The following is a 12459-nucleotide window of genomic DNA, read 5'->3' on the forward strand; positions in this document are numbered from 1 at the left end:
AACATTTTAACTAATTAAGTACAATTTTTTAGTGAACACAGCAAAGTACATATGAAAAAAAAATAATAAAAAATAGAATACACAAAGCCCTGGTATGGTAGATTTCCAGCTCAATCAATTTTAGTGGATTAAGAGAGAAAGTAACCAAAATACTAAAATGCAAGAGAACGTTCAAACCAATATTAACTTGTACACAACAGGGAGACAAACTTTCTCATGATGTACTTGTCCACAAGGACAGGGGAAAAAAAAAAAACTTTTCTGGTACTTTCTGTTTGCAAATCATCAAGAAAGCAAGCCATAAATCATGGCATATGCCTCCACCAAAAGAATACTATCAAGAGGGAGAAAGAAGAAGAGTATGTCTGTTTAAGGCTATATTAGAAACCAACAAATATACCAATATTTAACTGGCATATTTTCAAAGGTGAGTTAGCCGATCTCATATGGAGGTAGCAGGGTTTTTCTCCCGGAAACTCGGGTTTTTCAGCCCGCATACAGACAAATCGGCCCTTCAGAACACATGCAATTTAGAGACATAGAATACCAGTTGTGGTGGTGGAGGTGGGCGGTAGATGGCGTTGATGGAGACGATTCGTAGTAGAGGTTGAGACAGTTGTATCAGTTGAGACAGTTGTAGGTGTCCTCCCATGATGAGTCTTCGGACTTCCTGGAGGTGTCAGGAATAATAATAATAATAATATTTAAATTACTCAAGGTGTAAGAAATTATATATGTGAACCTCATTAATAAAACATGAAACCATGAGCAAATGATTTGCATATTTTAAAAGGGGAAAGAATAACATGAATAAAAATACATTAGTGATAAATAAATTCCCAATAATTTACTTGACATCATGTGTGTCCAATAGAGAAAGAGTTATGTCCATACAAAGTAGAGATGCAAGACGGAAATCGTGCCAGTGGTTTTGAGGCAGTATGGTGTGAGATAGAGGTGAATGGAATCAAATACTTGGTTGGATGTTGTTATAGACCAGATAATGTGGATGATGGTGATAGTGAAAAGTATAGTCAAATTAGCCAAGCAAATAAGAAAAGGGTGATCATTATGGGTGATTTCAATTATGGCAATATAGACTGGAATGATGAGATAGCAACTGGAAGTAAAGAAAATGAGTTCCTTGAGTTTTTGAGGGATAACTACCTCAGACAGTATGTAACAGAGGGCACACGAGGATTAAGGGTCTTGGATTTGGTCATCTCATCAGAGGATGTAATTATAAATGAGGTTGCAGGTATAGACTTCTGTGGCTAATTGGTTCAAAGGATATATTCTGGTGATTACACAACATTTTTTATTATTCAGTTATACAAAATACTGGAATAATAGTTCCTGACAAGTTTCGTAAATCCTACAATTTATGAAACTTGTCAGGAACTATTATTTCAGTATTTTGTATAACTGAATAATAAAAAATGTGGTGTAATCACCGAAATATATCTTTTGTATAAATGAGGCGTCAAATCATCCACCAATTAGTGAGAATGACCATGAGGTGATTACCTGGGTGGTTGCCAGCAGTGCGAGGACCCCTGTGAGAAAAGGGTAAATGTGGAACTACAAGGGGGGGTGATTATGAAGAGCTCAGGAGACAGCTTGCGAGTGTAGCATGGAATGAGGAGTTAGCTGGAAAAGAGATCAATGCAGCTTGGGGGATTTTCAAAAACTATCTAGTAGATGCAATGTCTAAATGTATTCCAAGGGTGAGAAGGTTAAATAAAGTAGGTGTGAAATGGATGAATAAAGAGATTAAGCATGCGATACAGAGAAAAAGGGCATCGTGGAGGCAGCATAAGAGAAGTGGAAATAACGAATTTCATGAGGTCTACAAAGACCAGACAGGGGGGGGTGTGACTTGGTTGGTGAGAGTAGCTAAAGAGAGCTATGAACAGCAGTTAGCTAATGAAGTCAAAAAAGAATGATTATAGAAGGATGACATTGATTGGAGAAAATAGTATAAAGACAGCTGTTGCAAAATGTGTAGTGGAGATACTTAATGAGCAGTTCATAAAGATCTTTCAATCTTGTGAATGTGACTTCATGGAGAGATTGAGAGCAGTTGATGATCGGAAGGAGAGACTGACTGTAAGTAAGCAAGAGGTGTTTGGGGAGTTGAGTAAACTAGATGTAAATAAGGCTGTGGAACTTGATAACATATCACCACGTATTCTGAAGGAATGTGCCAGGGAGTTGACACCTGCCTTGACATATTTTTTTAATATATTTTTTTAAGGTATTGATTTACAAATTGGTTCCAATTAGGAATTAAAATATCAACATGTACTTTATTAGAACTGGTAAGGGAACCCTCTTAGATGCGGTCCCCGGACTCTCAGTTTGGTGACTATACTAAGGACTCTCAGCTTTAGTATAAACCGAAACAACGCTTGAAAATCTAAAAAATCGGATTAATAGCGATATGTTAAAACTAAGTATATGGTTTAGCAACAACGGATTTAACATTAATACCAACAAAACAAGATATATGTATTTTACATTAACAGACAAATTAGATCACAGTATAACTATAAAATGGCATGAAAGGAAATGTAGTGACACTCTAAATTGTAAATGTAGCTTAATCAAAAAAAACAAAAACCGTCAAGTATTTGGGCCTCCATATCAATAGCAATTTGAAGTGAAACTCCCACCCCACTTTCTTAAATAAGTTTAGGTTCATAATTAACAGAATATATTATGTTAAAAAAAAATTTGTAAATGCAGCATTCTTAAGATGTTTATACTATTCCTGGGTAAATTCTTCACTGCAATATAGCATTACCTGTTGGAGAGGAGAGTATTATAACAATCTGCTTCCATTAATAAGAATACAAAACAAAATAATTAGAGCCATAACTACTACCGACTTTGCACATTCAAGAAATGATCTGTATATCATTCATAATATTCTACCATTTCAGAAACTATATCTCTATGGTTGTCTGTTATATGTAAAAAGAAACACTGAAAGTTTCTTGGGATGTAATGTAGACTATGGATTGTGCTGTGATTGAAGCATGCTGGAAGTAACTAAGGCTAACAAAGACATTTTTCATAAATCTTTCGAGTACATAGCGACGAGCAGCTATAATAAACTTCCAAATGAAATTAAATCCATAACCTCAGAATATGCATTCAGAAAAAGATTGAGAAACTACCTCATGGGATTACAGAATGTTGACAATTATTTGAAACGTATAGTATAAGAGATCATTATAACTCATATATCATAACCAATTAAGGTATTGATTTACAAATTGGTTCATTCAATTAGGAATTAAAATATCAACATGTACTTTATTATAACTGGTAAGGGAACCCTCTTAGATGCGGTCCCCAGACTCTCAGTGTCTGTTTTGAGCTAATTACTTTTCTAGTAACCAGTATGGATACGGCCCTTGGTTACACATATTTGCATTAACTAACTTACATTATTCTAAACCAATTATTTATCATAACTTTGAAACCATTCGAAATATATTATATTCTACTTGCATATACGAGAAAATTTTTTATTAACCATAATAAGTGTTAGTACCAACAGAATATGATAGTAATACTTGAATTTTATTTTGCAACATTGTACTGTGCACTGAATTATATTGTCAAATATTGCCATAATTATACAAGTTGAATAGTATAATATGTATAATTTGTATGCGTGATGTGAATAATAAACATATTAATAATAATAATATGAGTCTTGCAATTGGTCAAGTTCCTAAGAAGTGGAAGGAGGGCAAGATTGTGCCACTTCATTAAGGAGGTGATCGAACTTAAGCATCAAACTGTAGGCCTATCTATGTGTCAGGTGTTGTGGTTAAGTTGTTGGAGAAGCTTGTGAAAACTAGGATTCAGAGTTGGGTTGATAACAATGGTATAATCTTTGATGGATAGCATGGATTTGCTAAAGGGAGGTCATGTTTTAGTAATTTACTTACTTATTACAATAAAGTGACTGCTTCCTTGGACAGAGGAGAAGGATACACAGTAATATACTTGGATTTCGCAAAGACTTTTGATAGAGTACCTCACGATAAGTTGAACAGTCAAACTAGAGCAGATGGGGTTGGATATTAGATTAGTGCATTGGATTGGAGACTGGCTATCTGATAGGTATCAACAAGTTGTGTATGGGGGTGCGATATCCAGGAAAAGGAAAGTTACTAGTGGAGTGCCTCAGGGGTCTATTTTAGGGCCATTACCTGTTTAACTTGTATATTAATGTTATTGGCAAAGATTTGAATGGAGATATTCAGTTGTTTGCAGATGATGCAAAGTTGGGACGAACCATAAAGAGTAGTGAAGATGTTGTGGCCTTACAAGAAGACTTGAATAAATTGAGTGATTGGGCACGGAAATGGGGATGCGAGTTCAATGTTGCAAAATGTAAGGTTTTAAAATTTGGAAAACAAAGATGGGATGCAGAAATTATGCTTGGTGAGAATATATTGTTGGAGGTAGAGGAAATAAGAGATCTGGGGGTGACAGTGAATAAGGATCTAAAATTTAGGGGACACATCGCCAAAATTGTGAAGACAACATAAAGTATTCTGGGAATAATGCGGAGGACGCTGACGTGTAGAAGTAGAGAGATTCTTGTTTCGTTGTATAAGGCTTTGATTAGGCCACACATGGACTATTGTGCCCAGATTTGGTCACCAGGTTTTCAGAAGGATGAAGAGATGTTGGAAAGGGTCCAAAGGCGATTAAGGTAGTTTCTGACCTCTGGAATGTCGAATATGAGGAAAGATTGAGAAGATGTAATTTGCAGAGTCTGTTCTACAGAGAACAGTGGGAGATCAGGGGATAACCAGAGGTCATCCCTGGAAAATGTATAAAGAGGGTGTGAGTAGGGGAGTGAGAGGCAGATTTTTTTCGTGCAGAGTTGTGAATGATTGGAATGCCTTGCCTGAGAGTGTGGTGTCTACAAGGAGTTTGAATGTGTTTAAGACACGGAATGATGAGATGTGTGTGTGATAAAAGGACCTTCCAGATGAGTCTTTGACTCCATGAGGTCTTAGGGTAATAATAATAATAAAATAATAATAAGCTGCTGTGGGAAAGAAGGAATTATATGTCATTCTATAATTGTGGACTGCCCAAGGTAGTACTGAAATGCAAGTACATGAATGTCAGAAGCATTAGAAATAATGAGGGTTTTTTTTTTTTCCTCTAACTTATAGGCTTGACATGGCCAAAATTATTGGCATCAGTGAAATTTCAATGACAGAAGATATAGAGAGGACAGGATGGGAGTAAGAGTATTACTGATGATAGCAAGAACTGCAACCAACAAAAGTAGAAGTTACATAGGATTTGGTTTATTTGGGACTATCTGGTATGAGACAAAGGCCAAAAGAACAAAATATATTGTTGGTTGCTGCAATATTATTATTATTGCATGGGCACCTCTAGGGAGGCATAAGACCAATTGTGGGAGACCCAAACTATCAACAGAATACCTATCATACCTCTCCTTGAACCTATTAACAGACAACTGACTCAGGCAACCCATTCCATTCATTCACCACTCTCCAAGCGAAAAATCTAAGTCCTCATGCCCATGCTAACCACACGCTTACCCAACTTCCAGGGATGACCTCTTGTTATGCCCCCCACTAACCAAGAACTGAAACATTTCTCTTACATCAATCCTATAAAATCCTTTAAGTAACGTAAATGTTTCTATCATATCCCCCTTTTTCTTGCCTATTTACTAATTTTTGCAATCTGCAAACCTTCAATCTATCCTCATAGGGAGCATTCCACAAAACATCCATCATCTTGGTCACTTGCCACTGGATCCTTTCCACCACTTCCTCATCCCAAGAAACCAAGATTACCACACATCCAAACAGTAATCCAGATGTTATCATATCAAGGTGGTTTTATAAAGAGGAATGGTAACTTCCTTATCAAAGAATACATTAATAACCAAGTCATCCTATGAGCTACTCTGGATACTTTAGCAATGTCCTTTAAACTTCAGCTCTCTATCTATTATTACCACTAAATTCCTGGAGGACAGTTCCCTCAACGTGATACACAGCTTGTAATCCATGTATCTCAAAATGTATAACTTTAACCTTTTCTACATAAAATCGACATCCATTATGTTTTGCTCATACTGATTGCCTATTTAAATCATCCTGCAAGCTCTCTAATTAACTAATTACATTAGTTATCCTAATCATCCTGATTAACTATTACCCTATGTAACTTTGCATCATTAGTAAACAATTGATCTGATCTGATCCTATGGCTTCCTCTCTTGAGAGGGTTGCAGCTGATTACTAGGGAGATAGTGATGCAAGGTGGTTTCCCGTTGTCTTCCTTGCTAAACAATTATGTCCCTTTAAATTATTTCTTATATCATGTAGACTGAAGGTTCACAGAAAGATGTGGATCTTATTCTGAAACTTGTACCAATTCAGAGATTGTAAATAATGATCAGCAGGAACCTTATTATTTAAGATCTAGGAATAAGCATTAAAAGTTTTGTTAGATATAAGTTAAATATTTAGAATTTAAAAAAAAAAAAAAAAAATTCAGAGAAAGATGAAACTGATGTAAAAATAATCATAATTTAAAAGTATGAATATTTTTACAAATTGTTCATGTTAGTACATTTCATTTCATTTGGTTTCATATCAACTAAACTTTGTAACCTACAAACCTTCAAACTATCATCTGTAAGGAATATTCCACAGACTTGTCTTTGAATCCTTTTGACCACCTACTGGTCACCAAGAAACCCAGGCAACCAAATCTGTGCACCATAATCAAGATGTGGCCAAATCATAGCATTATAAAGAGGGATAATGGTTGATATAATTGATGATACACCACATGCAACCTTTTCAACCAGAAGTGAATAACCTTATATTTTGCACCATTAAATTGACAATCATTATCCTTTGCTACAATGTCAATTTATTTAAATCATCCTGCAGGATATCTACATCACTTTTATCAACTATGGCTCTCTCTCCAGTTTTGCATCATCAACAAAAACTGAATATATGCTCTTAAATCTTTCCCTATGTCATTGGCATACAAATTAAAGAGTAGTGGCCCTAGTACTGAACCCTGAGGTACTCCACTGTCACCATCATTCTCTAGCTAGACTCCACTCCACATACTACTCTCTTGTGTCTGTCTGTCAGACAACTCCTATCCATGCTACTAGTCTCATATTCATTCTTGTCCTCTCCAGTTTTTGTAATAGTTTTCCAACTGGTATTCTGTCAAATGCCTTGGCAAAGTCAAGTCATAGTGAAGCCATTACCTTTATTTAATTCTGCTGTCACTTTATTATAAAATGTGAATAAGTTACTAAGAACAGGATGTATCCTTTACAAATCCATGCAGCCCACTATAGAGTATCACATCCCTATCCACCCACTGTTGTATTTTTACCTTTCACCAAAATTTCCAATACTTTAGCAACCATTCCTGATATATTAATTGGTCTGTAGTTTGCTACCTCTGTCTTGGGCCACCTTTATGCAATGTTACTATCATACTCTCTTTCCACTCCCTTGGAGCCCTGCCAAAGCTGAAATTTGGATTGAACAGCTTCATCGGAGGTGATGCCAGTTCTCTTGCATGTTCAGGTAGTACACAGGTTGATCTGCTGTCCAACATCCCTTTACAGTACAACGACAAACTCAGCAAACCTGCTTATCCTCTACCTCATCTATTCCATCTACCTCTGTCCTCTGTAACATCCTTCCTTATTACGTGTTTCCCAACAATTTCAACCTGCAACTCTTTAAGAAGAATTAATAGGTTTCTTCTTTCTCAACCCTCACCTACACCTCATGCATGGCATTTGATGTGCTATAGGTTCTTGTACCTCTCGTGTGTGGGATAAACATTAAAAAAAAAAAAAACCTTACTGCAGTTGACAAACATGATTTCAGTACTGGAGTGATAGCCACGAGCATATTGAAGTCGTGGTCTACAGAGTTTGGCAAATAGAAGGCAAATGGATGATTCATTGTAGTTGGTGGATTGAGTGGTGGAGACGAAGAGTTGCAGAATAGGTGTTGGAAGTTTTTTCCCCACTTGGTTAGACTATAATAAATTTAGTTTAATCCTTTATCCAAATGTAAGCAAACAAAGTTTGCGCCTGAAGTATCTTCAGGTCCTGAAAATACTTCAGCTCTAAGCAAAAAAGTAGGGTCACCTCTGGAAGCTGTGTAAGAATGTGGTTAGTAAAGGTCTGAGGATTAGATTTTCTACTTGCAGAGTGGTGAATAACTGGAATGGAGTGACAAAAGTAGTTGTGAGTGGCCTGACATCAAATGAGCTTAAGGAGAAGTATGAACAACCTCCTAAACAAGTTTTCCAATTTCATGGAGATGCCCACATAACAAAAATAATTTCCAGAAATCATTTTTGATAGACATAATTTGAAAATAAATAAATAAACATTTAAGGATAAGAAATAATTTGTTGCAAAATATGAATAGCTAACGAATAATAAAAATCCCAAAAATAAAAATGCCATAACTACATATTTCAGAATAATTGATAAGAAATTTATTCTAAGAATTTTCAACAACTTCACATTCTTCAATTCTTTTATCCCAAGAAAGAAAGGACTTTAGTTTTTTAGTGTTTATTTTCAAGACATCCAAGATTTCTTGAAAATCTTTAAAGCATCACAATAAAGTCAATCCTTTATCATGATGCATTATGCAAAATCTGCATTTCAAAGCCTGTTAATATATGCAAGTGACCATTTTATACTGAAACATAAATAAAATGCCACATAAAAAAGATTTTGAATTTCCTCTCATAAATAAAATCAGAGATAGGATATAATTATTTTAGAAAAGTACCAATGACCGTGGTAATCTGTTCTCTTCACGATGTTTGATTGCATTTTCAATCATTACAAGTAAGGGAATGAAAACTGTATCCCTTAGTTTAACATTTGCGTTCATCACTAGTATATAAAATTACAGGAAGTTCAATGAACTGATAATTAGAAATCAGCATTGAAATTTTTCTTCACAATGAGTTCATCATCCAACCACTTTATCAAAGCATTTTTTTTTTATTATAAAAACATCTTTAGTTAGTTTTTCAACTAATTATCTCTAATCCAGAGCATTATAATAATAAGGTGAGACACATTTTGGCAACTCATATATAAAAACATGACTTCTGCATTACTTCAACCTTGGTATCACCTCACTTCTGGGTCTGGCTCCCACTGATGAGACCTCAATAAAGGTCGAAAGTGGTCTGGGTAGTGATCCTTCCCATAATGGACAGCATTATACATGTCCACCAGGATATGTGCTTTGCATTATGGGATAATAAGGCAAGTAATGTGAAGTCATACCACCTTTGCCACGAGTTGCCCCAGTCCTGAAGATACTTCAGGCACAAACTTTGTTTGCTTACACTTGGATAAAGGATTAAACTAAGTATATAATTTCTTGGTATCTTTAATTTATAACATCTTTAGTTGTTGAAAATATGCAGTCACACTATTTCCCCCAACTTCCATGCAAAAACTTAAGTCAACATAAACGCATGGATTTACTACGATAATTTGATGAACATCAGGGGCGCACCAGTAGTGTCTGCCGCCTGTGTGCAAAACTTTAGTTGGCGCCCCTATACCCCTCCCCCAATAAAAAAAACACTTTATAAAAAAGTTTTCTTGAATATTTGATGCCAATAAAGTGAGCATTTCGTTTTGAATTTTATCTCCTAAATAGGAGGGCATATTTTTAAAGTCAGGATCATTAGCTACATGTTGCGTGTATTCCGATATAAAAGGATCACACTTTTCTAACATCTCAATGCATTTTAAAAAATTGCCAGTGTTGTGATCGTAAAGTTTATTACTTTTACCACGAAGAGCTAGATTTTGTTTGCCTAAAAATTGTACTACGAAAATTATTCTTTTTATAACTTCATACCAACGTTTCCTTTCATTATCTAAAACTGTTTGCTGCAAATGATCAATAAGAGTTTTATTTTTTAAGGATGTAATTAATTCTGTCCATTTTTGTAATTGTTCAAATGATTTAAATTTTTCTCATGACGATTCAGGTACATTGCAAGATGTTGCCTATATTCTGCTGATAACCAGAATATAGAATAGAGTTAAAAACTGCAGCAGATTTTCTTATATATGTTCAGAGCAAATGTGAGTTTGAACAAGATTAAACAAATTCAAACGCACATCATCCTGTAAATAGTAAACTCACACAAGTTCAAGTTTTTACTTGTTTATGCTAAACTACTTGTTAGAACTAGGATCAGAATAAAATAAGATCTTAAGGAATAACAAATAAGTGATTATAAATAATTTGTTTAAGACAAATCTAGAAAATATAATTAAAATTTAAACAAAAATGTAATTTATTTTGATATAATTAATGAATAATATTTTTAGAAAATAAGGGGATAAACATCCTTTGTTGTTTTATAGCCAGTAAGCAAAACTAAAGATCGATAACTACGATCTATAAGTTTCATGCCGAAAAAAAATTAATGTAATGAAGTATTACATCTCCTAGGAGCTGTGTTTTACATTATGAGAAAATATCAAGAATAGTGAGGGAGCTTGCTCCACCTTTACTTCGAATTGCCTTCGCCGATAGTTTTTCGGCATGAAACTTATAGATTGTAATTATCGATCTTTAGTTTCACTTACTGGCTATAAAACAACAAAGGATGTTTATCCCCTTATTTTCTATATTAAGGTGCCAGAAAACTAGCCATTTGGCTTTTAATCTTAACTAGAATAATATTTTTTTAAAGTATTTTCTCCTCGCCTGAAATCTTTGGTGCCTTTACTATCCTGGCGTCTGTGTGTGTCACACACATTGCCGGCACGCCCCTGATGAACATATATGTACATAACTACTGTTTTTGAAACAGAAGCATGGTGTATATACTGCTTTACTGCTCAAAGGGTTAAAAAATCTTATATGCTGCACTTTACAGAGCAGAGGTGTAGCAGTGTGTACTGCATTAGTAAGGAGACAGTGTCACAGTTATTTCTTTCTATATCTTTCGGATCTGTGACACCCCACCTTACTAACGCCGGGTAAAGTAACGATCAACAGCAACTTGAACTTCAAGAGACCATACTGCAAGACTGCATAGCACATAGCTGCAACAGTGAAGTGGACACAGAGATAAAGAACTAGTTGTACTATTGCACAAGGCCTGTACACAACAAACCATATGTGAAGTGTGTGCAATCTGACGTGATTTTCATTGTGATATGAAACTATGGAGAGAGTTAAGAGATGAGATAACTAAACACATTAGACCTCTGGAATGTTGATTATGAAGAGAGTGCCTAAGGAAGGAATATTGGCAAGTTTATAGACAGGAAGAAAAGAGGAATTACAAAAGAGACAATCAAGTTGGGGAGGGGCTGGGAGAAGAATGCATACAATTAATACAGAATTATGCAATAGAATGGAGTGTAAGAGGCCATTATTCCCCTCTGGAAGTGGTGAAGAAAAGGGTGAAGAGCATATTTTTTAAAGTGAAGAATGGTAAGTGCTCACATGTCCTTTGCATTCACAACCCCGGGATGGGTAATGAATGCTAAGAACATAAATGAGTTCATAAAATGTTCAATAAGATGGCTATTTCAATGTTTGAATGAGCATGTTGATTCTATGGCAGTTTTTTAAAGGTTTGCTGGCCTGGGTGGCTGAGTGTAATGTACACACTTTCCAACCAACAGTCTATGTGTTTGAAACTAGCCATGAGCAGATGTTGCAATGATCTTCAGGTGGAAGATGAATTTCGTTGTCAGATGTTAAGGCTCACTGCTCTACTTGAAGGCCTGATTTAACTAAAGTTCCACTGCTTAAGTTCTAAGAGCAGGATTTCTGGACTATATAAAAAATTAAATAAAAACATAAAAATTAAAAAAATTTTAAAAATCCTTAGTCTGCACAGAGCACTACTATACTATAGTTTATGACTTTTTGTGGGTGGAGTTATATAAAAAATAATTTAAACAAAAAAATTATATTTTTTTTTATTATTAGGAGAGTGAATTGTGTGGAGTGATGTGACTTTTCGTAACAAGTCCTTGGAGGAGATGCATAATAATAATAATATTAAATTATCATTAGATCTTCATATGTACCTTCAAGTGGATTATAGAATACAATGCTAGTACTACATAATCAAAAATACATTATTAGCAGGATGATCTCAAACTGAGTAATAAAAATCTCCCAAATAAAAAAAAAATTTACAAATATCCATACACACAGTGAGATTCAAACCTATAACCTATTATAGGAGAGTTACGGATTGGAGATCAGAGATGCTATTCTCTCAGCCAACAAGGCTGACAACACATTTATTTTACAAATTCTTATATTGGCTCTGCTCGCACATTCTTGAATGAATGATGTCAAATTCCTATTT

The 12459-nt window shown here is 35.0% G+C and overlaps 1 protein-coding gene across 4 annotated transcripts in view; it reads right to left on the minus strand.

Annotated features, from left to right (window-relative positions):
- The window catches only part of DNAlig4 (DNA ligase 4), a 588281-nt gene that overhangs the window by 521310 nt on the left and 54512 nt on the right, over window positions 1-12459 (minus strand). The gene's annotated exons all lie outside the window — the stretch shown is intronic.

This window comes from Typopeltis vanoorti, chromosome 12 (genome assembly GCF_054136105.1).
Source record: "Typopeltis vanoorti isolate ZY-2024b chromosome 12, IOZ_Tvanoo_1.0, whole genome shotgun sequence".
Classification (NCBI taxonomy): domain Eukaryota; kingdom Metazoa; phylum Arthropoda; class Arachnida; order Uropygi; family Thelyphonidae; genus Typopeltis; species Typopeltis vanoorti.